The 27,099-nt window shown below is 44.1% G+C and overlaps 1 protein-coding gene across 1 annotated transcript in view; it reads left to right on the top strand.

The window, feature by feature from the left end:
* Positions 1-27,099, top strand: part of ATXN1 (ataxin 1) — a 450,767-nt gene that overhangs the window by 95,997 nt on the left and 327,671 nt on the right. The window contains 1 exon segment of the mRNA XM_056132487.1: positions 21,002-21,125. The gene's annotated coding sequence lies outside the window, so the exon portion shown is untranslated.

The following is a 27,099-nucleotide window of genomic DNA, read 5'->3' as shown; positions in this document are numbered from 1 at the left end:
TATAAAACCAGTGCTATGGCCCAACAGAAGTTGCCTTCAAATGCTGGTGATTGTGGCTTTTGAAATACGGAGCTACTTCAGACATTTATTTTTATGAGTATGTTGTATGCCTGTGCGGCTTTCAAAGTGAAAAGTTACTATGAGAGGACCTTAAATTTGCCAGAGACTTAAAACTTGTAGCTCAATCTATTTAAAAGCATTTCCCCCGCTCATTTCTAATAGCTGTAAAAGTGCTGTGTGTGTGTGTGTGTGTGTGTGTGTGAGGGTTGGGGGTAGTAAATAATCTTTTAGGAGACTCTGTAAAGCATTGCAAACACATCCGCTCTTGCTACTTTAATACCATTGCGCTGGTGTCATTTTGGACTTGCATGAGTATAGCTGAACTGGCATGCTGCCTCCGTGCTGTTATCTGCCTTTAGTTGGTCATTCTTAATGCTACGCTCTGATTGGGGGGGATTGGGGCGGGGAGGAGGAGCGGGGAGGGGATGAGGGGGTGTTGCTGGTTTTGCATATAGAAGGCAGTGTGTTTTGGCGTCCAAGTTTCTTTTCTTGCCATCCCACCACTCAATTTTAATCCCTGGCAGTGCTTTCACCCTAAAGTTTAAAGAGAATATAGGATTCACTCCCAGAAGGTAGGGTGCTCCCCTTGCATATAGCAGACCCGGTTCCAATCCCCAGATGTCCATAGTTCCACCAAAAATTATCCCTGAGCACAGGGCCAGGAGTAAGCCCGGAGCACTGCAGAGTCAGCTCAGAAAACAAACAAAAAGATTAATTTCCCTTTTCCCCTAAAAACTCCCTCTTCCTGACCATACCCCCCTCTCGCCTCCCCACAACCTCCTTCCTGGACTGTTTTGAATCATCAAGGTTTGAATTTAAAATCTTCAAATGTGCAACATTTAGGCCAGAGTGATAGTACAGCCGGTAGGGCATTTGCCTTGCATGCGGCTGACCTGGGTTTGATCCCTGGCATCCCATATGGTCCCCTGAGCACCACCAGGAGTCCTGAGTTTAGAGCCAGGACTTAACCCCTGAGCATTGCTGGGGGTATGAGCCCCTGCCAAAAAAAAAAAAAAAAGGGAAAAAATGTGCAACATCTTTTCAGAGGGTAAAAGGCCCTCCCGTTGATCGTCGATTTGCTCGAGCGGGCCCAGTAACGTCTCCATTGGAGACTTTGTTGTTACTGTGTCTGGCATATCAAATACTCTCGGTAGCTTGCCGGGCTCTCCGAGAGGGGCGGAGGACTCGAACTCGGGTTGGCCATGTTGGCCGCGTGTAAGGCGAAAAATATATCTGTGATGACTATCATAGGCCAGTCACTTTGCATTAAAGTGCATTTAAGTACATCATTCTTAAATTCTTAATTAAAAAAACAATTCTCCCTCCCCTAGTGCTCTTCCTCAGGTAACCTCAGTTCTGAATTCACTGGGCTGTCTCTATATTTGGCTTTGTCTGTTCACCAGTTTACATCCTTATATTGCACACAGAGGTAAAATCACCCAATGCTTGTCTTTCCCTTCTGACTTATTTCACTTCACATAATTCCCTTGAGTTCATTCCATCTTGTTGTGAATGGTAAAATATGTTTTTGTAGTTATATTGTATTCCATGGGATAAAGGCTCCATAGTTTTTTAATCTTCATTCTGTCAGTATTTCTGTGTTTTATCAATTGTAAATAGTGCTGTAGTAAACATTGTAGAGGTGGGTCTCACCTTTTGTGTTCATGTTCTTTTTCTGTTTGTGGGGGGGGGGGGCTGAATTTGGGACACTCAGAACACATGGCTGTGTGCTCAGGGGTGACTCCTGGCTATCAGAGGACCATTTATGGTACTGGGGATTTGAACTGGGGTTAGCTAAATGCAAGGCAAATGTCTTAATCCCTGTTTCTAGGGGTATCTATACTTCAGATAGGAATTTCCAAGTGGAATTGTTGGCTGTCCCTTGATTTTTATTGTAGAATATTTGAAAGAAGGAAAGAAAGTGGAGTTCCTTTATGAGAATGGTGTTTGATTCAAGACTTTTGCCTTTTGATCTTTGGTACTCCAAAGTATTTTCAAATTTTATAAGGATATGGAGCACTTGGAAAAAGATCTTAGAGAGAGAGAATCTACCATGAAATTTTTTTTATTGGTGAAACACCATGAGGTACAGTTGTAGATCCACAAATTTTTGTGCTTGGGTCTCGACTATACAATGATCAAACACCCATCCCTCCACCAGTGCCCATTTCCACCACCATGGATAATATCGCTCCCACCCCCATCCCCCCATCCCACCCTGCCTCTGTGGCAGGGCATTCCCTTTTGTTCTCTCTATTCTTTTGGGTGTTGTGGTCTGCAAAAGAGGCATTGAGTGGCAAACATGTTCAGTCCATAGTCTACTTTCAACATGCTTCTCCCCTCCTGGGAGGATCCTCTAGACACCCTTTATTTGGTGCTCCCCTCTCTATCCGAGCTGTCCTTTCCCATAGAACACCCGGCTGGCCTCTAAGCTATGGAGTCATCCTCCTGGTGCTGATCTCAGCTATTCTTGGGTATTAATCTCATATTTTGTTACTTTATATCCCCCAGATGAATGCAGTCTTTCTATGTCTATCCCTCTCTTTCTGACTCATTTCGCTTAGCATGATACTTTCCATGTTGTACCACTTGTATGTAAATTTCATGACTTCATCTTTTCTAACAACTACATAGTACTCCATTGTGTAGATGTATCAAAGTTTCATTAACCAGTCATCTGTTCTTGGGCATTCAGGTTTCTTCCAGGTTCTGGCTATTGTAAAGAGTGCTGCAATGAACAAACAAGTGCAGATGTCACTTCGACTATACATTTTTGCCTCTCTGGGATATATTCCCAGGAGTCTACCATGAAAATTTTAAAATTAATGTGGTAATGGTAGTTGCTAGACAATTCATCTGTAAAGGTTGCAGTTAGCTTGGTCGATTAAATTGCTATTGGTTACTATTTTTTACCAGGAAAAAGTCACCTTTTCTCTCACTCAGACAACCATCTCTTTCTGGATTTTGTAGGGCTCAGCCTGACTAGCTCTTAGAGTCTAATCTTACTCCTATGGACATAACATTCAGTCCTAGAAACTGAAGATTTGCTTAAGATTCCAGAAAGAACAGAAGCTTCACTTTGCATTTACTGGTTTGATGTTTTGAAATGGAAATGGAAAAGTTTGAGAAAAAAATGAGAGCAACATAAAAAGAGTCTTTGAATATATACACTTATGTTCTTCGAGAGAACCTTGGAGGAAATTACCTGTTTCTCTAGGAGATAAATTTCTTATTCCGGGACAGTAACTGTTTCTCAAGCTCTGATTCCCAACCATCTGTTCTGTTGTCAGTTAGACTTTAAATCTGTCATCTGCATCTTTGATTTACGCTGGGCTACACCTTTTCTGATTGAAAGGATTTTTATTAATGATATCTAGCTAACCAAGCTGCAGAGAGCTTTCGCAGTTCTCTGTAATAGTCAACTAGCATGCGCTGGCTTCTCAGTCTTTGGAGCAGCAGAATGGATTGTAAGCTCATTGGCAGGGTTGGGTTGTGGGTCATTGTGGAAGAACCATGTTTCCGTTGCCTGTGGCTGAAAATAAGTGTAGCGGGACCATTAAAAAGCCTGTGGTTGAGTTTCAACTTCGAGTTACTTTCAAATGCCAAACAGACTAAATTCATGGGAAATGAGTGAATGAGAACAGCTGTAATGTCTGAGGGTATATGTTGGAAGAGGCAGCTCTGTAGCTCCGTCTATGGGAGAAACACACACACACACACACACACACACACACACACACACACACACACCATTTGGCAATGTCTGGAGATATCTTGGTTGTTTCTGTGGAAGAGGGTGTCTTTCTACCGGCTGGTAGTGGTAGAGGCCAGGGAGGTTGCTAGTATCCCACAGTGCTCAGGAAAGTTCACACAGCAGAAAAATCATCAGACTCTGCATTGCCAACAGTGCCTGAGGTGAGAGCCCCTGCCTTGGACCCTCTCCTGTCCACGCTATGTGAGTTGATTTATGACAAGCTGAGATGAATGAGAAGAGCAGGATAAAGAGAGAGAAACTTGTTGGGGGTGAGTTCCCTGTTGGGGGTGAATTTGCCATTCTGTTTTTTTTGTGTCTGGGACAGCTGACTGATGTGTGGGCCTCTGGTCCATGCTTGGTGTTAGAGGTGAGCTGCTATTTGCTTTTCTGAAAATAGCACCCATATCTGTTCTCAAAGTTTTCCGCACGGATGACCACTAGGTAGCTCGAAACGGTACCCACCTATTATTTTCAGGTTTGTCCATGTTGGGAGCACTCCAGCACAGGTCTCTGCAGCCTGAAATCTTGGAGTCGGTTCTCCTGTTATTGGGTTATCTGGTTCTTCAGAGCCAGGAATTTGCATCTGTGGTTTATGGCCTCTTCCTCCATCTTCACTGTAGCTCTCTCTACCTGTTTGTGGTTTTTTTTTTTTGGATTTTTGGGTCACACCCAGCGATGTACAGGAGTTACTCCTCGCTCTGCACTCAGGAATTACTCTTGGTGGTGCTCAGGGGACCGTATGTGATGCTGGGAATTGAACCTGGGTCGGCCACGTGCACGCCCTACCCACTGTACTATAACTCCAGCCCTTCTACCTCTCTTTCTTGGCTACATATCTTTATTTAAAGATCCCGTGACTACAAGGAGCCCATGAGCCTAATCTAGGAGCACCTCCAACACAGCTGTGGAACTGGAATGGTCCCCTAGTCCTCCTGAGCCCCACCTGGGAGCACCACCACCCCCTTAAAAAATGTCTGATAAGGATGGATATAAACTAGAAGATTTTACATTGTTCCTAGGAATGCAAGTGCACGCACATGATGCTGTTTATCACGCGAGAGAGCCCTTGGCCTGAAAGTGTTTTTGCAACACTGTACTAGCTCCTGAGCAAGTCTTTGAGTTTTGTAAGCACCTCCCAGTGCTTAGGATATTAAAGTCATACTTAATAGCACCAAGAGAGTCCTTGGGGTTCCTCAGTGTCAGGGTGCAGGCCTCCCGCTGGTTCCTTGTGCGCACTGCGCTGGCTCCATCCTGGCCTCTTGTTGGCCCTGGCCCTCGAATTCACCACTTTCCTCCTGGCCCATCACTGATGCTTCATGGTACTTCTCCTACAGTGCTTGATCCGCATGAGTCACTCACTGAGGCTCTGCCACCTGCTCTCAAGGCCTGTAGCCACTTCCAGGCCTCCGACATGAGAATTACTGTTTCCCTGACATCCATCAGGGCACAGGTGACACATGCCAAAGACGTACATGCCTGGCCTGTGTACCCCTTTTTAATTTATTTTATTTTTTCTTTTTGGGTCACACCCGACAATGCTCAGGGGTTATTCCTGGCTCTGTGCTCAGGAATTACTCCTGGAGGTGCTGGGGGACCGTACGGGATGCTGGGGATTGAACCCAGGTCAGCCGCAGGCAAGGCAAACACTCTACCCACTGTACTATAGCTCTGGCCCCTACCCCTTTTTTTAAATGTTCTTATTCTCACCCTTTAGCCCTGTTCATCACCTCTCTGACTGACTGTATATCACATCGGCAAAGTTTATTACAATAATCAATTTTTGTTTTGTTTTGGAGCCACACCTGGTGGCTCAGGGCTTATTCCTGCCTCTGTGCTCAGGAATTACTCCTGGTGGTGCACAAGGGGCCATATGGGATGTCGGAGATCGAACCTGGGTTGACCGCACACAAGGCAAGCACCTTACCTGCTGTACTATCTGTCTAGTTTCCAATCAATTGTTTTAATTTAACTGGATTACCTGAGACCCTTCCTTTTCCTTTTGTGGCACAACTGAAACAGAAAGAATAGTTACAAGTGCTGGGGACCAGGACTGTAGAAGGTGGAGATGGGGATGGATGGGGAGAATGTTGGGAGGGGACGTTATGCTGTTGGCCACAGTGGTCCCCTAACCCACCAGGGCAGAGCCCGGCCCCAGAGCCCTGACTAGAGCTTGTTGTAGAAAATAAAAAAAGAAGGGTTATGAAAATGCCTTGAACTCATCTTCTTTTCAGTGGTATAATTTCAGTGTTTCGGGAGCAGTTTTTCTTTCGGGTAATGGAGTGTGACACAGAAAACATTTGGAGGATGTTGAAAAGTAATTGTTTAAATTGGCAAAGACATATTGCACTGAAAGAGAAAGCAAGAAGGAAACAGGTGGGGAGGAAATTCGGCGTTTGATGGCGCCAATGGGCAGCGAGGCCTGGTTTCAAGGGGCTGGGGCAGGATGGGCCTAGGATTCGCCTCACTCAGTGGGCTAGGAGTGGGGCCAAGAAAATGGATCTTTATGTTTCACTGTTGAGTTGGGGCCATTGGTGCTGGGGGAGTGCAGTGGCAGGCTATTCCCAGTTCTGTCACTGTCACTGTCCTCCCGTTGTTTATCGATTTGCTCGAGTGGGCCAGTGACATCATGAGACTTGTTGTTACTGTGTTTGGCATATCGAATACGTCACAGGTAGCTTGCCAGGCTTTGCTATATGGGCAAGATACTCTCGGTAGCTTGCCAGGCTCTCCAAGAGGGGTGGAAGAATCAAACTTGGGATTGTTTGTGGTGGTGCTAAGGATTGAACAGGGCCTCCTATGGGCAAAGCTTTTGAGCTCTCTCCCGGCGCACACGGAGAGATGCTTTTTTTTTTTTTTTTTTTTTTTTAATGAGTGTACTCTTTTTTTTTTTTTTTTTCCCTTTATTTTATTTTATTTTTTTTAAAGTTGTAGATTTACAATTTTTTGTGCTTTGGTTTCAATTATACAATGATCAGATACCCATCCCTCCACCAGTGCCCATTTTCCACCACCATGGATAATATCCCTCCCACCCCCATCCCCCCATCCCCCCTGTCTCTGTGGCAGGGCAATCCCCTGTGTTCTCTCTCTCCTTTTGGGTGTTGTGGTCTGCAAAAGAGGCATTGAGTGGCAAACATGTTCAGTCCATAGTCTACTTTCGACATGCATCTCCCCTCCTGGGAGGATCCTCCAAACATCCTTTATTTGGTGCTCCCTTCTCTATCTGAACAGCCCTTTCCTCTAGGATACCCGGCTGGCCTCTAAGTTATGGAGTAATCCTCCTGGTGCTGATCTAATGAGTGTACTCTTGTCTTGGCATTTAACGTAAAAGTTTTTTGGATGACACTTTGGAAAACAAAATGTGAATGACTGTTAAAAAAAATATGTGTTTAGTAATTTAATGTAAAATGAAGCCACTGTGTAATAGAGTGATATTAGAGGACAGAATAAATATGAATGTCCAATTCTTGATAGTCTCCCCAGTTCCATCTCATCTGAGGAAATGTGGTTTATTTTTTGGTATATCCTAATCTTGGTTTTATGGAGCCACACATACATATTTGAAATATACAATGGGTTTGACCCCTGATAATTCTTATTAAAACTCTCATAGCTGAGGCTGGAGTGATAGTGTAGTGGGTTGGGCATATACCTTGCTTGCAGCTGACCCGGATTTGATCACTGTCACCCCATACAGTCCCCTAAACCCACTGGGGATAATCCCTGAGCTCAGAGCCAAGAGTAAGCCCTGAGTACAGTAAAGTGTATCCCAACTCTGCCCTGATCCTCCAAAAAAAAAAAAAAAACAGAAAAAAGGGGCTCTTATTGCTGGGCCAGAGAGATAGTACAGTGGGTAAGGCACTGCCTGGCACACATTTAACCAGGTTCAATCCCCAGAACCCACATGTGACCCCCTCCCCCCAGCATTTCCAGGTGTGATCTCTGAGTACCGAGCCAGGAGTAAGCCCTGAATGCCTCTGGATGTGGTCCCAAACCCCAACCAACCAACTCCCCCCAAAACCTAAACCTAAACCACCACCACAACAAAAAAAACCTAACCCAAAATATAAGCAAAGAAACCTCTTACTCTGTGACTAATTCTTGTGTTGATATGATTTTGGGCTTCCCAGAGACTCTTGGGAATGTCAAATGTTTCCAAGTCTCAGACCATCGTTGTAGGTTTGTTTGGAAGTTCAGAGATAGCATTTATAAATTTCTTAACAGATAGTAGGTGCTCAAGAAGTGCTTCTTTTAGAAGCACTTTGATTCATTTGGGCATCTCTGGGAACTTTCTTTTCAGAAATAGAAATGAATTCCTGTCTGTCAAGTCCTTAAGCACCATTTTCTCTGGGATACTCTCTGATACCCGTTCCTTCAAATAATTTGCTCCTACTGAAGTTTCATGGATCTTGAATATTTATGTTGCAAAGAGACTACTTCATTAAGCACATGCTCTCTTCTAGAGGGTTTGTAAACTTTTCTATTATGTTCACAACAGGTCTCACGATGGAGGCGTTACTGGGCCTGCTTGAGCAAATCGATGAACAATGGGAGGACAGTGACAGTGACATTCTAATAGGACACTTTTTATGGGGGGTGATGGTGCTCCCAGGCATTGCTCAGGCAGCCTAGGGACCACGCCAGTTCTATGGTTGGGTCAGAGGAGATAGTGGTGTTCACACCTTGCAGCATCGTGGGACTCCCAGTGCTTTACCTAGTGATGCTCTGGGACCACATGGTTCTGGGAAAGTGACTGAGACATGCCATATCCCTGGACTGTCTCTGTGGCCCCATATCAGTATTTCTTTTCAAAGCACATATTCAATAAATCTATGGAGCCCCCTTCCAATTTTCTTCAGATGCATTTCGCTATTTAGAACTGTAAAACCCTGCAGAGATCTTTGTAAAACCCAATTAAAGAAGAGTTGTCTGCTGTGCTTTCTTTCAATGATGTCATATCAAAAGTTAGCTAGAGTAAGTCAGCCTTAATGAGGGCACTTTGTGATCTCAACAGTGTGTTCCACATGTAATGTCCAAGTGAAAGAAAAAATTAAATTGTTGGTACGTGGTGATGGTACACAGTAATGGCAGAAGCCATTATTATACATTACTTGGTGAGACTCCTGTTCATATCTTGTCAGTTTACAGTGAGCCAGAAATTAAACGTAACATTTGTTTCTGTTTTAGTCACTGGTTTAAAAAATATCCCAAATCATTTTATTTAATTTAGCTTGCCTTCTACTAGTGTTTTTAATATATGGCCTTTCAAGCAGTCATGAAATGCATCAATGCAACTTGGAAGTGCATTAGCAGGACATACTTGTAGGATTATTTTTAATGATTAAAAGTCAAGTTGAGTGTTTCTTTCTTTTTTATTTAACTGACCCAAAATACAGATGAGCCAAATAAACCCAAAAAGAAATCTGTGAATAAAAAAATGTTGGTTCTTGGCCTTGGCGTGTTCTCCACATCTGTTCTGATGCTGCCATTTTAGTGTATTTAACTAAACTCTCTTCTTTCATCCCAGTCACAATGGAAGGGAAAGATCTCACTGTGGGATGGGCTGGGTGGTTCATTGCATCCCCAGAGTTCTTTACGGTCATTTGAGATGTATATGCACTGTCCCCCCATTGTTCATCGATTTGCTCAAGCAGGCACCAGTAACATCTCCATTGTGAGACTTGTTGTTACTGTGTTTGGCATATCAAATATGCCACGGGGAGCTTGCCAGTCTCTGTTGTGTGGGCAGGATACTCTTGGTAGCTTGCCGGGTTCTCCAAGAGGGACAGAGGAATCGAACCTGGGTCAGCTGCGAGCAAGGCAAACACCCTACCTGCTGTGCTATACCTGAGAATATCTATGATTTCCAGATTGGGGGATGAGGGACCACATCTGTTGTTTCCTAACACCCTCTTTGCTGGTAGTCTGGAGAGAAGGAAGAGAGAGAGAAAGAGAGATGGGGGGAGAGAGAGAGAGAGAAGAGAAGAGAAGAGAGAGAGAAGAGAAGAGAAGAGAAGAGAAGAGAAGAGAAGAGAAGAGAAGAGAAGAGAGAGAGAGAGAGAGAGAGAGAGAGAGAGAGAGAGAGAGAGCAGGGGCACCCAGAGAGACAGCAGTCATGGGCAGGGTGAGAGGGAAGAAGAGCCGAGTAATCATTAGCAGGAAGTGGAGGATTTGGTGCAGGCTCACTGTGAAGGAAGAGGATTGCAGAGGTGTTAGTTTTGGTTTTTCTGGGTTGGGTCACTCAGCCCTGTTGGGGCTCTAACTACAGAGCCACGCTGGCAGCCCCCAGCCTCACGCACCCTGAAAAGTGCTCACCTGCTCTCTTAGAGCATCTGGAGTCCCCCTGCTTAGTTGGGGCTCATAGCTAATTGCACCTTGATCTGCACCTGGAATGTTCTGGGACTCAGGAGCCAGGACGTGTCAGAGACTGGGGAGTATTGGTCTATAGAGCCTATGATAGCCTTGTGATTATTCACTCTTGTCTCAAGCAGGAGGAGCAGGTTGTGGTTCTTGGGGGGAGCAACTTGACCCTTCCCCGAGGTCAGCAGCTGGGACCCTGAGAGGTCACACAGTGAGAAAGGAGGAGAATGGTTCAGAAACTATAATTAGGCTGCTGTTGGCCTGAGTAAATATTTTAAATACACGAAAATGGCAGCACCAGGAAATATGAGTAAGAAGGCAAACGGCGCTGCCACGCCCTTCTCCCCACCTTTGTGGTAGTCGAAAATTTCCATCAAGAATAGTGTGCAGGAAGGAAGAAGAAGGGTAAGATCTGAGTGTTGGGTTTCAGAGGAAGGGGAGCATTTGCATGGTTCTGCAAAGCCAGCGGTGGGGAGACCAGCCTGGGAGCCAGCGTTGAAATGTCAGCGTTGTGCGACAGTAATTAGCTGTGGGGCATTGGAGCCACTTTCTTTTTCTTTAACTTTTGTGTGGAAATTTATGATGGTGGAAAGCCAAAGTAAAACAAAAGAGGTCGACCCTTGGTCATGTTGCCTGCAAATACACAAAGCTTCCATTTATTTGGTGTGTCTGAGAGGAAGGACCAGTGGGTTCGGAGGGGAAGGAAATGCCTCATGAGTTTGACAGAGTGTTGCAGGATAATGATAATGGTCCTTTGATATTAGATTTACTCTTCTATACAAAGTACGTGCCACAATTTTTCTTTTTCACTTGTCTGTGCCCGTGTGTGTTTTATTAAACCAGCACTCTTATATCATATGGTCCATCTTTTAATGGAGATAACTCAGTGGATTTTAGAAGAGCCACAGAGACTTGATATTATAGTTTTTCAGACTGATTGCGATGCTGAGAAAATGAATAGGATTTTTCTCTGTCCTTCAGTCCCTGGCTCGATCTTATTCACTAAACAAGTCTTTTTTAACTAGTTTGCATCACTACTGAAAATGGAGATACAGAAACAACTTCAGAAGGACAAGATACTGTAGATCATGGTGACATTATGAATTGCTAAGTTGGGGGCTGGAGAGTTAATAAAGTGGGCAGAGCTTTTACCTTCTATGTGGCCCAACCCAGGTTCGATTTTCTGTACCCCACGTGCTCCCTGATGCCTCGCCAGGAGTGATACACAGAGCCAGGAGTAAGGGCTGAGCATCTATGAGTGTGGCCCCCAAATAAAACCCAGCCAACCAAACCAAAAAGAATGGTTAAGTCGGGGGTAAGAGATAGTGAAGCATTTAGGGTTCAAGTTCCAGCACGTTCCTCCAAACATTATGGGGTGGCTTGGGTATTCCTGACACTACAGGGGCCCAAGCAGCATCACATCCTTGGTCTTTATATGGAACCAGCAGTATGGTTGAGAATTGTTAAGTGATGCCCCTGGACCTCCCGTGTACCACTGGGAAGACCATCCCCCTCAAAAAAAGATAAAGAATAGTGCTGATGCTGAGCAGTTAATGGATTTCTGGGTATATCCCCACATTTTTTCTCTCTATATCTCTTTCTTTCTTTTTTCCTTCCTTCCTTCTTTCTTCCTCTGATTCCTGGAAATGGTGGATCATTTTCTCTTTACACTAAGTGCATCACTTGGTAGGTGGTAGGCTTCTCCCTAAACACCCATCATCGTACAGGAGATTCAGTCTCACTGATCAGACCCAAACTTCTGGCTCAATTTCATGACCAATTCATTGACTTTTTGGATTGAACAGACTTCAGTATGAAACTGACATCATTGATGTAAGCCAGGGTTGAGTCTCCACCCATCCCAGAATGGGAGCAAGTATAGAGTTATGCTTGGACCCCAGTAGAGGCGCATCCGAGACTGGGCCCGCTTGCGGTCTGAGTTCTGGAGGACAAGCAGAAGACTTCGCACCACTAGGATGCGTCAGGTTGAGCAGCAGCAGTAAAGCCATCCCACAGGAGAGGATTAGAGGGCCGGTGAGGAGAGGTGCCTAGCAATGTGTGGAGGTAGGGATGCCGAAAGCACCTGAAAGGCCTGTCACCTCTTTGCCTTAGAAATGCTAGGGGTTTCCTTTGCCTTGGTTCCATCTCTGGACTCAGAGGAGCAGAAGGGCTGCAAGTATCTGGGAGTTTGTTTACAGGACATCCTTGTCAGTGCTCCAGCCACAGCACCTTTTAAGCATCAGATGGTTGGACTGTACCACATGTGGCATTTGAGCAAGATTCTTTTCTTCATGTACTAAGCCATCTGTTTGGGGGAGGCAGAAAACTAAAACACATGAACAATAACACCAAAAGTCTCCCTCCACCCCCCCCCCCCACACACACACACAACTTCCCTGCTACATTATTAGGGTAGCTCTGACCTCTGACCTCCAGCGGTGACTTGCTTCAAAACCAGAGTGAAGAGAGCATTTCCTGGTTCTGGAAGAACCGTGTGCGAGTTCACTGTTTAATGGAAATGAGGCAGCACCATGAAGAGTTCCAGAAGGCTGCTGTGAGACAGGAGAGGTTGGGGTTCTGAATCTGGCCTCCAGTGATTGGCCTCTAACAACTTTTCACTTCCATGATTTTCAAAATTGCATCAAAAGTCTCCACCACATTGGCCCTGTTGCATTGCTTTAAGGAGATAATGTAATCTGAGGACTTAGCACTAAAATATTAATTATTGCTATTGCATGTGGACACGGGCACCAAGAGATAACCAGTATGACTTACTGCTTCCTTTTAGTTCTTAATTAATCATGCTTTGTAAATACAGAGTTGTCTTATTATCGGTTTCTTAAAATAGATCCTTCTGAATCTCCTTCGGGAAACTTTGAAAACTTCTTGTCTTCCATGAAAACAAGTCCTCACTTGAGTTGGTGTTTGCTAAACCACATAGAATCTACCCTTTACACAGATTCTCGCCCGTGAAATTCAAATTCTCAAGTGTTTTTTTTTTCCCCAGCTAGCTGTTTTTCTGTCTCTTTGTGGTTTATGGCATGGCCATGGTCAGCTGGGTAACTAGTCTCTGCTCAGTTTTTCAATCTTGCAGAAGTCAAAGGATAGAAGTGGGCGGAGCTTTTACCTGAGAAGGAAACTCAGTTCAGTAATCTTTGCGTGGTATCTGTAGAGCTTAGAAAGTCTGAGTAGCCAGCAATGATCCCTCTAGGGACACCCATGACCTTTCTGGGTTACAGGGACTGTGTCTGCTAAGTCAGTATTTTTTTTTCTTTTTTTTTTTCCTTTTTTTGCTTTTTGGGTCATATCTCGTGCTGCACAGGGGTTACTGGCTCTGCACTCAGGAATTATTCCTGGAAGTGCTCAGGGGACCATGTGGGATGCTGGGACTCGAACCTGGGTCATCCGCGTGCAAGGCAAATGCCCTACCCGCTGTGCTATCACTCCAGCCCCAGTCAAAATTATTTTGATAATACTAAAGGCTGGAGAGATAGTACAGGCAATAAGGCTCTTGGCCTTACTTCTGTGTGGTCAACCCTGACTCAATCCTTTGTGCCACATGATTCCCTGAGCATTATACGATTCCGTCCCAGAGGCCCCTGAACACTGCACTTCTAGGTGTGTCCCCAAATGCCCCTAAGCACTCCATGGTGGCGTAAGTAATCGGTGGCACCACCAGACCCAAATAACACTGCTGGGTCTCTTCCGTTAAACTGCCTGCTTTCCCCACCCACTGGGCCTCCTGAGCACTGCTTGGGAAGTTTAAAATAAAAAAGGTTTTGTGGTTCATTATATTCTGGGCCAACAAGCATGCTTTGTCTTCCCTTCTTAGAGATTTACAATTAACATACATACCAGAGTCCCTCAAAAGGGTTTCCCAAATTCATCTCAACCTGTTTTTTGAATGCCCTCATTTGATTTTCAGCATTGCATACTGTTCCATAATGGAATATAACGTCCCATTGAGCACACTGACTAGCATATGATCTATGCCACCCGCTTTCCATTCCTCATAAATCAAAAGCAAGATTGATGAGGTATTTCCTTTCAAATCCACACTTTTATTTTTAGTGGAAGGCATATGAAGGCTTACCAGCCAATCTGATTTAACTCTTTTTAAAAGGGAAACCACTCATACTCCACTGAATTGTGCAGCATTGCTGATAATCTCCAAACCTCCTGTTTTTAAATCTCTGTTGGAGACATTTTGTGTTAATTAGTAGCATCTGCTCCTTGTGTCATAAGACAGAGTAATCGCATCCCCACACAAATGGTCCAAATTGCAGGTTAAGTCCTCGGCGGCCCTGTCAATGGAACTGTTACAACTGTTTGGTATTTTCAAATGGCAAACAGATACCTTGGTGACACATCACATGCTTTTAGAAAGCACAGTTGCTTCTTGTTTCAAACAATTAGAAATGGCAGTGGACTTTGTTGTACATCTTTTTCTGGTTCTTTCCAGTTGACTTTCCACTGGTTGTGAGAATAATCCTAAGAGTTAAAAGAAAATTAGACCTTAGGGTGGAGGAGGAATGTGTGTCTACTGGTCACTTGATGGACAGTCCCCTTGGGAACAGTAAAAGTGATGTTTCCAGAACCAGCAGCAGTCTCTTGCCAACACACAGTATCATTTAACATCCAAGGTGGGGGCAGAGGGCAAGGATCCTTCGTTCACTTTGTGTGTCACTTTCTATATTTCCCATGTCTGGGAAAGAATGGAAAAGTTCTCATTTGTCACACAATAATTAAAAGAACAATGTACATTATTAACATATGGTTCAAAAAACTTGGATATTTTGTGTTGTATAAGACCAATGCTCTAACCCCTGAGCAGTAGGGCCTCATGGGCATTTTGTCTTTTAATCTTGTTTTCTCTGACTTACTTAAAAACTGTTTTTTTTTCTGTGTAGAAAGCTGAGCCCATTTATTGAATTGAAAACACATTGAATGTTATCTGATTTGCTAGTGACTCTTAATTGCCAGTGGAACATTGATTCTTTCCTTATTTTTAACTCAATAATTGAAGTTGATAATTATTTATTAAGTAAATTCTTAATTCAAGCTGCAGTGACCATGACAGCCTTACTCGGTATCCTGTTCTTTTCCTACCACTGAGAAGTTTTAGGGAGAGGAGCATTTTGCACATATGAGAAGACATTGAAGTGCATAGAAATATATATTCGGGATGTGCCAGAAATTTCTCTACTAGTTAAATCATCCAGATTAACCAGACTGAAATGAGAGAATCATAGGAACATTCTTCTTCAACAGAAAGTGGTTCTAAAACCTTTCATGGGGCTGTAGTTCAACTATTGATCCACACTGCTTCCTGTCAGTGATGATTGACTGTGACTTGTAAAATATTTTATTTATTATTATTACTATTATTTTTTACTTTTTGGGCCACACCCGGCATTGCACAGGGATTACTCCTGGTTCATGCACTCAGAAATTACTCATGGCAGTCCTTGGGGGACCATATGGGATTCTGGGAATCAAACCCGGGTTGGCCGCTTGCAAGGCAAATGCCCTACCCACTGTGTTATCGTTCCACCCCCTTGTAAAACATTTTAAATATTAGAAATAGAAGAGTTGTAGAGTTATATGAAAGAATAAAAAGTTTGGTAAGTTGTGCAGGGACCAGCGTTTGAATATACATGGGCAGAAACACTTTCCACAGTGGAAATTGAATATCAGAATGCAAAGCTCAAGTTGGAGCACAGATTAATTTAAAAGAGTGGTATCGGGCAGTTATGAAAATGCTTCACCCTGACCTCTGGGCTGGCTCAAGGGAAAAAAATTCCTGCCTTTGATCTGGGAGGTGGCTCAAAGGGCTGGAGCATATGCTTTGCATACAGGATCTCTGGATTTGGTCCCTGGGACTGCATGGTCCCCTGGACACTGAGCTGAGTAGCCCCTGACCCCTGCCATGTGTGACCCCTTTTCCCTGAATGTTATATAAAATTCCTAGAACAAAGCCTTACATGCCATAACTGTATCGTGTGACGGTTACCATGAAGCCAGTTCCCTCCAAATATGGTGACTTCAGGCAGCAACTATGGATGATCTCACAGTTATGGTGAGTAGGAATCAGGAAAGCTCATAGATGAGTGTCTCTGGCTCAAGGCCTTTCAGGAGTTCTCGTCAAGCCATTGACCCAGACTTGACGACAGCTAGAGCTGGGAACGTGGGGAGGTGGGTGGGATGGTTGAGACCTGGAGAGACGCAAGCACACCCCAGACACCCCTTTACTGCACAGCCTTGCATGCCATGCCCTCCGCTTCCCCACAGGCATCCAGTACAGGACTCAAGGTCTCTGTGTCTATCGTCTTAGAAGTGGCATTGTGTTACCTCTGCAGGGCTTTCTATGCTCAACATGAGTCATTGAGTCTACACCCAGTCTATATCCAAAGACAGAGGATGAGACCAGGGTTTGAATTCTAAGAGACAGACTCCCTCAGATCATCTTAGAGGCTGCCGGTGACTGTCACTTGTGCGTCTTTTCACTAAGATGTCTTAGTGGTATCTCACAGGGAACAAGGAAAAATGAAGCTCTGAGACTCTTGCTTATCCTGAGCTTGTTCCATTTGGGAGAGAATCCATCACTAGCATGGATCCACTTGGAAATTTGGAAGGGTCCATCTGAACTTGTTGTCTCTTTCTCATCACTTGTCAGCCTGGTCTTAGAAATGAGTCCAGAATTTTAACTTAGTTTCCTTTTATCACTGTTTACATGGGACATCTTAGTCCATGTATTAGATCTTGCCTCATTTTTACAAAAATCTGGATAGGGCTCTATTCTCAACCTTGTCCCCTTATGGTGTTTTCTTCACACAAATTGAATGATCTCCTAACACATTTTACTACTTCCTCCAAGATTTCAAGTGCCTTGCCATTTTACTTAAACATCCAGTGTCTTGATAATAGCCTATATACACTTTCCTGATTGATTATTTTCTGTGTTACTGTATAAAATGATCTATATGATAAACATGGTCTATATGCATTTCTGGATCAACACATATTTATGTGCTACTAGAATTTTCTTTATGAATAATGTAAGATGAGGAGCTGGGGGCAATGGAGAGAGAGCTCGGTGGGCTGAGTGCATAGTTTGCATGCAGTGGGCCTGGATTTGTTCTCTGGCATCACATGAGCACCATGCCAGGAGTAGTCTCTGAGCACTTCCAGGTGTGACCTGAAAAATTAAAAAAAGATTGAGCTGTGCTTCTTTCCAAAGAAGAGCTGATTTTTTTTTCCCAGCACCATTTATTAAACAGAGTACCTACTCCCCTACCGAGGTAATATTCCACCACAAGCCTGTTATATTCTTCCTATGCAATTTGTGTCTTATGATTAAATTTTAGACTAAAATTATTCCTAATAGATCATGTAAGGTGTAATTGTCTTTGAAGGTATTTTATTTGGTATGGTATATGAATATATTCCATATTCTCAGGAACATGGAGAAGCAAGTCGAAATGTAACTGTGAACTAATTACAAAAGCCACTTCATGTCCCTTTCTTTGATAATCAAGGAGCTGCTTCTTCTTAGGACCTTACAACTTGAATGTAAAAACCTATGGAAGTTTTAAAAATTCATGAAAACCATAACATTAAGATCAAATGAATCTTTTTGACTTTTAGTCACTGGTTCTGATTGATGTTGATGAAATTCATGGTCATCAATAGTCACTGCTGAGCTGCTGATACGAGAAAAATTGGAATACTCAAAAATTATCACAAAAATGCTTATCAAATGAAAGAGCCCTGTAAGGATACTATTTAGAGTGAAATCTTGGTTTATCTAGCCAGTGTTCAGTCTCATGTGGCAGATCTGTGTTAGGACTTTGGCTTTCTTTCCTCCCATCTCAACTTTCAGTCTAATTGCTATTTATAATGTCAACTGCAAATGGGAGGGGGTTGGCAAAGGAGATTAAACTCAAGGCATTTTTTCAGATGACATTAGATTTCATTTTATACTTGGATCACGTTCTGGTGATAATCTTGTCTCATCTGTCATTAATAACACTTTTAAGGCAATTCTTTGTTCATATAGTTTGGAGTTTACATGGAATTGATAAGGCTTATATATGTAATTATCCCCCTTATTTATAACTGCAAATAAGAGTGCTAGATAAAGGAGATTAAACTCAAGGAGGTTTTTTCTTGTTGTTACTAGCAGCAATGATGAGCAGTTTGTCAAAGGAGGATATGTATGGGAATTCTTGCTGAAAAGGCTGGTGAAATTTTCAGTGGTTTGTGTTTGATAAAAAAAAAATCGCCTCTGCCTTGTTGCACTGTGCAGAGTTGAGGGTCTGCTCTTAGCCCCAAATGGATTCTTCTGAAGTCCTTATACCCGATCAGGATAGCTCAGCATGGAAAACCATGTCTTACAGAACTGAGTCCTGATTTCGCTTAATTTCTTTTCTCTTCAGCAATGTGTTTAAGCCCTGCTCCTGAGTGTGAAGGGCTTGACCCTCAACTCCTAATGGAGCTGTGTAGCCTCGCCCTCATTGATTTTTCTCCTCTTGGTGACAAAAATATAAGCTCGAAATGAATAGCTTTCTTTAGGGCGAAAACAAAACAGAAAGAGGGAGAGTGAGCGAGCAAGCAAGAGAGAGAGAAAGAGAGAGAAAGAACACACATGAGAGAATATTTTGCTTTCACGAGAACTTTTCCAATACCCCCACATTCTACTCCATTCTGTGACTTCCTGACCACCCAGAGGCAGCAGGTAGGAGAAATTAAACCCAGAGTCAAAGTACAGATGCAATTACTGTGTGCCTTGAAGGAGAAACCTGGGCCAGTGGCTTCCTTTGGAAAAAAGTTTGAATTACATACAGTGACCCCTTCCTGTTAGAAAATATCAGGTTTGGGGCTAGATCGATAGTACAGCAGGTAGGGCATTTGTCTTGCATGCGGCCAATCTGGGTTCAATTCCCAGCATCCCATATGGTCCCCCAAGTACTCCAAGCACCGCCAGGAGTGATTTCTGAGTGCAAAACCAGGAGTAACCCCTGTGCAACGCTGGGTGTGACCCAAAAAGCAAAAACAAAAAAAATCAGGTTATAAAATTGGCAACAAACACAAGAAATGCAGAAATGCAGCTTTATGTATATTATTTTATTTGAGTTAAAAGAAGACTGAGGGAAAAAAAAAGAAGACTGAGGAATGAAGAGATCATACAGGGGGTAAGATGCCTACCTTGTATGAGGCTGATTCCAGTTCATTCCCAGAACTTCATGGCCTCTAGAGACAGGAATAGCCCCTGAGCCCCAAAGCGTTACGACTCAAAACCAGCACCAATACCCCTTCCCAGAAAAAAAGAGAAGATGGACACCATTAACTGGTGGAGAGCTTGCTCCATGTCCTCTCTGCAAATTCTGCTTCTACCAAATCCTAAACTAGAGTTTGTCACTTGTGGAACTTTCTGGTTCACGTTGGTTGATGTCACTTTGTTACTGTTCCACATATGAGTGGGAGTTAAGTTACGTTTCCCACCAAAACACTCACAAAATCATTACAACTTCACTTTCGGTGGGTACCAATAACCCCAGTGAAAGAACATTTTACATTGCCAGTTTCAGGCACTAGCTTTCCCATCTTGACTGAAACTATAACGGCCTTCAGTACAACACATCCGCTTAAACTTTCACCAAGAGCTGCTCTCTCCTCCTCCATGTGAAGTGCCCATATGAATCTTACCACAAATATCCAAACTCCACAGAAGTCCTTTTGAAAAATGTCGTGTGTTCTATAAAGGGATACAAGGCTTTCAAGGAATTGATTCATCATATGACAAGTGAATGAGGCGTAAAAACATTTCTGCTACCAATTGGAACACTGCATGAAGGGTTCTTTGATAAGGCCTCAGCAACTTTGGCAATTCTGTTGTAGAAAGATGTAGAATTTAGTCATGGTGTCTTCCATTATGGTTTCCAGATAAATGAGGAAGAACTCATAAACAGCCAAAGAATGTAGACATCTATTCAACACAATCTCCAAACTTCCAGTGGGCCCTGTCAAAAGCCCAAAGTGGGTGTGTTTGTGTGATCATGATAGGACAACCCACCCTGAGACAAATTAGTATTTGAAGGATACAAGGTAGAGAATTTTCTAGAACAACCATGTCACCCATACTTCTCATGTGTAAGTTTTATCCGCTGCTCCGAGTAAGCTAGACGTGCACCATTTATTTCTTTCTTATCTAGTGTGTAAATAACTGCTGTTTTTCAACTCTGGTAGGGAATGGATTTATCAAGATTGATTAAGAATGGAAACTGGTGTATCGATTAATGTCTGTAGTGCAAAATGGAAACTTTTCTCTCTCTTGTACTTTGTCTCTTTCCTGCTTCAGTGCTAGTCTCCCTTTGTTAGCACAAAATATCAATGTGCGTGCTAGCATCCGGAATCTGTGATGACAAGAATCAGATGAACATTTTAGTTTGAAACAGAACTTTCGCCACGTTGGTTCACTTGCAATATCAGGACCTTCAGTTTTAAAAATCCTTTCATTCAATGAGTCAACCTGAAATTGGGCGGCGCATCCACTGGTACATATCACAATTTCCCAGATGCAATACCTACCCTTGTAGGTATTCTGTGCGCTTGCTCTCTCCCCAGCTCCTGATCTCCAAGTATTTCAGAGAACCACATGGAGATCAGTTCAGTGATAGTTTCATTCTGCTAATCAACATACTTGTTGGAGGTTATAAAATATACACCTGAAAAAAGCCAGGGATTCCCACCCCTCCCCCCCGCCCCAAACCTCAATGAACTGCTTGCAGGGGCGTTTTCATTCTGTCTTGTTTTGTTTCCCTGCAGCACACTGGAGCAAAATGAGAGTTGATTTTGAGGCCTCCCAAGTCGTGCTGCTACAGATCGTGAGAAAGCGAGAAAGGGAGGACTTCAGCCTGCAGGAAAGGTCTTGAAACACGTGCGGTTCGGGGTAAGTCAATGGGAGGATGTGGCGTGTGTGAGCTTTCAATGTCGCCAGTCCTATCTTCTTCTTTTTCAGTTGCATATTTGTTGCTCTCTTTTTTAAAAATTTTATATTAGTTAAAGAACTTTGATTTCCAAATTTATTGGTAGTTGAGTTTTAGGCATATAATACTTCAGCACCAATCCCACCACCATTGTCAACTTCCCTCCACCCGTGAGGGCTACTCCTCACACAGAACCCAGTTTATCTCACCTGGGAGCTTGACAGGCACATCACAAAGTTCCAGTGGTTGGGGCTTAGATCTCATGTTTTCAGTGTTGTTGAGTCTGTGTTTTGGATATATGACTATACACTCATCCATCACTGTGTCACTGTCACTGACATCCCATTGTTCATCGATTTACTCTAGCGGGCACCAGTAACATCTCCATTCATCCCAGCCCTGAGATTTTAGCAGTCTCTCCACACTTGTCTTTCCCAACTCTGCCATATTGGAGGCTCTTTCAGGGTCAGGGGAATGAGACCCGTTATTGTTACTTTCTTGGGATATCGAATACTCCACAGATAGCTTGCCAGGATCTGCCGTGTGGGCAGGATACTCTTGGTAGCTTGCTGGGTCCTCTGAGAGGCATATTACCAGTATAACCAAAGCCCTGAACTTCCTTTTCTCTTTTTCTTCTCCACCCCCCTTGATTTCTTTCCTTCTCTGTCCTTCTCCACTCTAAACACTGGGGGCAAGAGTGATCTAGGCCTCCCCTCTTTACTACAATACATTTCCTCATCCGGTATTTTGTATATTTGAGATAAGGGAGATCACCCAGCCTTTCTTCTTCTGGCTTGCTTCACTCAACATGATATTTTCCAGTTCCATCTAGGTTTCAGCAAATTGCATGATTTCATCGTTCCTTGCAGCTGCGTAGTATTCCGTTGTGTATATATACCACATCTTCATAAAATGATTATGTCATTGGACACCTAGGTTGATTCCATATCTTAGCTATTGTGGTAAGCACAGCATTGAATTATGGTGTGCATAGGCCCTTTGGAATGAGTGTTTTTAAGTCCTGGGGGTAGTATTGCTGGGTCATGGGGAAGTTCAATTCTAAGTTTACTGAGAACTCTCTGGGAGCAAAAGGAATGCTCACCCATGCTGGTGGGAATGTTGTCTGGTACAATGAGTCACGTCTTCTGTGGAGTCCCAGGGCATCCTCTTTTCTGTAATCTTAACAACAGGGCATTTTAGCAAATGATGTTGGTAGATGGAGACGAAAGAGAGCAACTAAATGTACTTAAACAGAATGTATTTGTTTCTGAAATTTGCACAATAGTGGGAGTAGAATGCATTTGTTTTCAAAAAAAGAGACCAAAAAATAAAAACAAAAACCAAAAATCCAGCAGCCAAACACACAAGCAGCGAACAGATGACATTCTAGCTCTTCTGTTTTGGAGTATATGGGATTGGTTTAGGATGTTGGCAAGTGTATTACTTATAGTGAATTATTGCGACAGGCCAGGTGGGAAGAAATAGGAGTTTTCCAAGTCTTATTTGACGTATGTTTGTTGTGTATTCCCAAATGGATGAAATATCTCCTACCCACCCTCTCTCCCCTACTGGCCGTTGGAGGACAATGAAACAATCACGGGAGGTGACAGAGGCTTTAGATGAAGTTGGGGAGCACTTTCTATCTATTTGCTTACAAAAGGTAGATTTTTCCAGGGGATGCTCAGTGATTTTTTTCTCCTATACAAGGGGTAGAAGACCAAATAAGTTTGGGGAATCTCTGTCTTAAATTAAAAGAAGAAAGAAAGAGAAAATAAAAAATAGCAGCAGCAACAATAAAAGAAACAAAGCAAAACATGGTGTTCTGAACATCCGCCTTGACTAGGAACTGAAATTTAAAGGTGCTAAACTAGAAAGATATAAATTCCAAACTGTAGAGCATAAAGAATCTTCATGTCCATTTGCTAAAGTGCCCTATTGTTCTTTCAGCCCCATTCATTGTATTTCTTGGAAACAGCATCCTCCAATGAAAGTCCCATTCTGCCCATCTAGGGGGATGATCTCGGACAGCTTACTCATCCTCTTGGAATGAGTCACTTAAAAAAAAAAAACCCGAATACAGGCCTCCTGATCTCCAGGGTCTCCAGCATCTTTAAAATTCAGCCATTCATGCTAGCCAAATGAGATAATTACACCCTTTGAGTCTTATTCCACCAGATTCATTGTGTGCCCTCTCATTATTTACCAGGGAGTGCAGGGGGTGTGGGCGGGGGTGCTCATTGGACCTGCCAGCCTGGCATGGAGGGCCTGAACACTGGGAGGAGGGTGTTCCTTCTCCCTTTTGACGCCTATCTTGTTAACCAGCCCATTGGTGTCAGGGCAGGCAGTATCTTCTGTTAATAACTGATTCTCTTGCAGCATTAATGGAAATATGGCAGAGTGTTACATGAATGCAATAATATTCAGATACACACGGAGGCTGCTTCTGCATGCCTGTCCTTTCTCTTTCTTGAGAAGTTCTCATTTTTTCTTTTTTTTCCATCTTTATATGTTCTCACAATGAGATGGGGTATCTGCCCATCCTTTAGCCCCATGGAATCCCGGATTTGGCTTTATGTTGGGTAGAATTTGTTTTTCTTACAAATCAGTCCTTTTCTGCAACTGAGCTATGAATGGCAGTTTAAATGATACTCAGGTGTCACTCTTATTAGCAGCTGGCTGTCTGCCTCAGAGCGGTGCATTATTTGGGTTTTGCCATGGCATTTACCCCTCTTATAGGTGGTGAATCACGAAGTGCAGGGAGTCACAGAAATGCACAAATGTGGCAGATAAAAATGTACATGGTAGTGTCAGAAACACCGGTTTTATGATGTTTCTGGTGACAGCATCCTTTCTGCACCCAGCACCGAGAAAGTTTCTTCACCTGTGTGGTGATTGTCTTGTATCCCACAGCGGCATCTCAGGGACACTGTGCTCTGTGGTCCCCTGAACCTGCTCAATCAAGAGGTTTGAGTGAGATGATTGAGAGGGCTGACCCTTTGCAAGTTTTAAGTTCATGAATCTAATCCCTGTCTGTTTGTGAACTACTACATCAACCACATCGAGCTGGATTTCTCAAAAAAGAGCAACTGATGGCTATGTATGCTCTATGATGCTTGATGGGTGTCTGCTTAGACCCCATCTGTGTTACACAGTGCTCGGGGGCAGCAATCTACCTTTGCAACCTCCTGTGTGGAGACCACCTGAACGTGTGGTCTCACGTCACAGATTTAGCACCCTCTAGCTCTGTGGGCCAAGTTTCTGGGCACGTGTAGGCTTACCAACGCATTGCAGCCGACTCTTCTGCTCACTCAGGTTTGAGAGCAAGTCTTCATCTTCATCTCCATTTTTGTCTTCACCTTTGTTTTTGTCTTCATCTCCATCTTCGCCCTTCATCCTCTCCTTACCTCAGTGTAGACCGAGGTAAGTGAAGACCTAAAGGGCATAGGAGACCCCCAAGAAGCAGTTGCATATGGATCTAAAGAAGTCAGCATCACGAAGTCTGCCCTGGCCTCCCTTCTTGTTCCCTTACCTTCTTACCTACCCCTGGATGACCAGCTGGCCTCTTTCTTCGCCATCTCCTTTTATCTAACTGTGCCGAGTATCCGCCTTCCTCAAAGGCTTTTCTGCGAAGCTCTTCATGACTTGTTTTCTTCCCTCACTGGGGCACCTCAGTAACCTCTGTCTAAGGCTGCTGTTGCTCAGCCTGGGGGGCCTGGAAGGAAGGACCAGGAGGCAAACTTGGAAGAACGAGCTAGAGACAAAACAGAGGCCTTGTGCACCTCGAAGCTCTCTCCTTGGCTCCCGAAGCCACAACTGCTGTTCTCGGCATTTGGTTTGGGAGTGGTTTTCCTTTCAGCTGTCATGGCCCCCGAGGTTGTCAGTGTTGGTGTCAGTGTTGGTGGCAGGAGGGCAGTCACCGTGCTCAAAGGGATCAAGTTAAGCTTCAGTGGGTAGACATCAAAGCAGCCGCAGTGGCAGCAGCAGATACAGGATTTGAGTCTGATGTTAACAGACTGCGGTGGGGACACAGCCCCCTACACACACACACACACACACACACACATACTGCTCTCCAGCTCACTGCAGCCAACACAGGCCAGGCCCTGGTGGATTCAGATGGGATTTGCAAGGTGCTGGTGCTTCTACTCCATGCCTGACTGCACAGAAACTTTGCCCAGGAGATGATAGGATCATTCAGGGCAGACAGTGAACTAAAGAATCTGGAGAAGCCACACTGGCCTAGGAAAGGAGCAAGTGGGTCCATTGGATATTTAGTTGCTGCCAGATAACAACTACTGAATGCACCCAACCCTTGGTGGAGAACAAGGTTTTTGTGTGTGCCCGAGCCAAGCATAGGCTGAGTTAGTTTGTCTCTGACAACCAGTTGTCCATTGGGAATGAAGTTTGTGAAAACAGGTACATTGTGTCAGCATGCAAGTGCAGTGGCGAGATGCCATCTTCTTTGGCTTTCATCTGGGTCTGAGAGATGCCATCTTCTTTGGCTTTCATCTGGGTCTGACGATGGGGCTTTTGGGTGGCAGAAAGTTGTGTAGATTGTTCGAATATTCCCAGGTAAGCCACAGAAAAACAGAAACGAATTGTCATAGTAGTAATATCAATGGCAAAAGAAGTTTTTTAGGTTGTGCTTCCTGGAACTCTCTGCATTTTCCTCTGCGGGGCTTCTCTCTCAGTGTGTGTGTGTGTGTGTGTGTGTGTGTGTGTGTGTGTGTGTATTTTCAGGGTGGCAGGCGCACTGACCAGCAACTCTGGAAGAGAAGTATATAATCACTGACATCACTTCCTGGAGCTCATGTTAAAGTTTCATAGATAGAAAAAGAACTAGGGTCAAAATTCAGGACAGGAGAAAGTGCGTGATTTGAGTGACAAACCAGCCGCTATTGTAGCCATTCTGGAGGTCTTTTGTGGTGAGGGGAGTGTCGCTTACAGGTAGGCTGCTGTGGATGGAAAAGAAGAATGTGGGTTCTGAAAGCACCTTTTTTTTTAAGCTGAAAACGGTGCCACTTGTGTTGTTCGCCTTGAACATCCTACAGAGCTGCAGGGTGGCCAGACCCAAGGCTGAGCTATTACGGGGTCAGATAGAAATCAGCCAAATGACTGGAGAGACAGTACAGTAGGTGGGTGCTTGCCCTGTACACAGCCCACCTGGGCTTGATCCCAGTACCCCATAGGGTCCAATAAATCATGAGTCATCCCTCAGTGTGGAGCTAAGAGTAAGTTCTGATGAGCACTTCCAAGTGTGACGAAAGAGAGAGAGAGAGAGAGAGAGAGAGAGAGAGAGAGAGAGAGAGAGAGAGAGAGAGAGAGAGAACACGATCAGCCAGGAGCTGGCATTCAGTACCCTGTCTGCGGGCAACAGCCCTTTGCACACTTTCCCGGGGGGTGGGTTTTCTTGGGTGCTGACGCCGCTCTTCTCCAAAGCATTCCCAAGCATTCCTTCTCAGAAATGTGTCGTAACTCACTCCTCCTGCTGATGCTATCACGGACTCATCATTGCATCAGCCCTGCGGAGTTGTGTGGTTTGGTGGAACTGTGAGTGAAACCACACCCGTTCAGGAAATGCAGTGAGTTGTCTCCTCCTAGGCCATCCTCACAACAGCTGTCGGTTTGCTGGGAAGGTTCCCTGCCTAGGTGACAATTGGAGGACTTTGAAGAGAGGTATTTGCTGGGCCTCCGAAGGTGTCATAGTGAAACTGCCATATTTGCACTGTTGCCATGGTAACTGCTACTCACGCCTGCTCCTTCCGGCGCCTGTGCACCCTGCAGGCCTCGCGGAGCTACTGCCGTGTGTGTTCTTGGGTCCTGGACTTGGCTTGCTCTCTTTAGAGTTAAAGATCATTTGTTTGGGGGACCGGAGAGGTAGTGCAGGAGGTTAAGGCGCTTGCCTTGCATGCAGCAGCTGACCCCAGTTCAAAGGTC

The sequence above is a fragment of the Sorex fumeus genome, unplaced genomic scaffold (assembly GCF_029834395.1).
Source record: "Sorex fumeus unplaced genomic scaffold, SorFum_2.1 ptg000094l, whole genome shotgun sequence".
Classification (NCBI taxonomy): domain Eukaryota; kingdom Metazoa; phylum Chordata; class Mammalia; order Eulipotyphla; family Soricidae; genus Sorex; species Sorex fumeus.
Note: the sequence above shows the minus strand (reverse complement) of the source record. Positions and strands in the feature narration are given on the sequence as shown.